The following is a 2,300-nucleotide window of genomic DNA, read 5'->3' as shown; positions in this document are numbered from 1 at the left end:
GTCTCTCTCTCTCTCAACAGACAGGTCCTGCTTGCAAGTTACCCTGAGGCCCGGGGGTGACCGGGCATGGAGGACAAGGTGGCAACATGTTGGTGTCACTCTCCTCCCCAGAACTCTTCGAAGCCTCCCCCGGTTAAGACCAGCCCCTCAGCCTCGCGCTCGGTTCATGACATGGTATCTTATAGGCTCTCTGGGGTCATCTCGTTGCCCCACTTTGACCTGTCAGTTCTTCCAGCACATTCCTTCGCCTCCCGATCTCCAGTCCCTTCCCTATTCGGTTACGGGCCCCATGGGGATGGATCTTTGTGACGGCTGTCAAAGTGGACTGGATGTTTTCTCACTAGAAAAAAATATTCATTCAGAGAAAAAGCAAGCAGGAAGCCCTTCTTCCAGAGGGGAAGAGGAAGCTAAAGGGAGGGGCTGTAATGACCACAAAGCCTTGTTGTGACATCTAGTTCTTCCCCGGGGAGCTCTCGGGACCATGTCGGGTGTGAGCGCTCCTCCCACAGCACCGCCTCCCGCCATTCCTGTCCTGGGTTAAGGTCTCTGCGGCAAATCTGGATGAGCGACAGGTGCCCCCGATTCTCTCCTACACGAGCCCCTTCCCAACCCCCTGGCCTTAGACAGAACACCACAGGTGTCTTGCCCTGGCGTTTATCTGCTCCCCAGCCCTCTCCTCCCGGCCTTTGTTCCTTCGACCATCCGCGCTGGTCCACACCAAGGGATTTGCCATTCGAGATCCCCCTGTTGGAGGCCGCGCCACATTGCTTGCTCCTGAGTTACACCATCCCGTCCTTCCAACCGTAGTTTGTGGACAGATTTGGGGTGAGGGGGTGGACTGAAGAAAGAGCTCACTCTCTCCCTCCGCTAGAGCTGAACTAATTTAACTTTTAAAAAGAAAGCACGAAAACAAAAAGTTGCAATTCGCCGGCAGTGTTATGGCGTAAGCTTTTTCGATTGTGAGTTCCTGATGTTAAGCCCTCGATCGCCGAGGCGCCCCCCCCATCCATTTCTGAGGCGTCCGTCTGGGATAAGCACATTGCCAGCTACACAGCTGGATGAAGAGCCAGACTGTCCCATCCGTGAAGTTCCCTCTTTTAGAAAGTCTGGGGTGACCTAGATAACTGTCCCCTACCCGTGCTTTAATTCCCTGTCTCATGTTTACGATTGGCCAGTGGTCCACCTGGGAAAACCTAGGCCCTTCACCGTCCATCCCAATAGAGGCAGAGCCCCAGGTTCTCTCTCTCTATCTATCTCTGTCTGTCGCTGTATCTCTCCCAATCCTTCCATCCTCCCCCTACCCCCCAATACCTTGCTGGGGGGCCCTCGGGCGTGTTGTGTATCCTTCGGGACCTGTGAGTGCAGTCGTCCCCCAGGAGATATGTTCCAAGTTCCCCAGTGGATGCTTGAAACCACAGATAGTACCAAACCCTATATATATGATGATTGTTCCTATACATATGTACCCATGATAAAGGTTAATTTACAGATTAACGACAGTAACGAGAATAAAATAGAACAGTTATAACGATATGCTGTGATGAAATTTATGTGAATGTGGTGTCTCTTTCTCTCAAAATATCTACTGTAGTGTACTTACCCCCTTTCTCGTGATGAGATGAAGTGAGCCGAATGACGTAACTTTAGGCTACTACGAGTGTTATTTGAACACAGGTACCACGATACTGTGATAGTTAATCTGCATGAATAATTAACTTACTAAAGTACTTAACAAATGAAAACTTCTCTGTCCCCCTAGATAGTACTAGATACTAGGAAATGTAAAATCCATTTCCTTCTGATCAAGACTTGCGCCGAAAATAACAAAATCCTTTGGGGAAAAAGTGACTAGAAAAAAATAAAACCCCTCACTTAAAAAAGCACAGGATACCTGAAAAGAAAAGAAAATGAAAATGGGAACTTGTTAGGCCAGAGTCTGGGGGGAAGCCTGACTCGAGAGAGTTTGGAAGAATATTGAAGCCGATACACCAAAACGGCCAGTGGCATTTGCCCATCACGATCACGTGAGCTTTTGTTCTGTGGCTCTGTGCGGCCTGGAAATGAGTCAGGACCCCTGCCCAGGCACACAGCAGGGGCTCGGGACGGGCTGGCACTGTTCGAGCGGGGCCCAGAACCTGGCAGAGGCACGAGGCGAGCAGCCCCCCGAATTCGCAGAGATGACTCAGGTTTATTCACCATGTCATTTACAGGTGCCCGCGCTCCCAGCTCGGATCCCGGAAGGGTCCCTAGAAGGTGGGGACGGCCTCGGGGGCCGGTGTTCGGACCCGCTCCCCGTCGCG

The sequence above is a fragment of the Pteropus vampyrus genome, unplaced genomic scaffold (assembly GCF_000151845.1).
Source record: "Pteropus vampyrus isolate Shadow unplaced genomic scaffold, Pvam_2.0 Scaffold593, whole genome shotgun sequence".
NCBI classification, from domain to species: domain Eukaryota; kingdom Metazoa; phylum Chordata; class Mammalia; order Chiroptera; family Pteropodidae; genus Pteropus; species Pteropus vampyrus.
The sequence above is the reverse complement of the archived record's forward strand: the minus strand, read 5'-3'. Positions refer to the sequence as shown.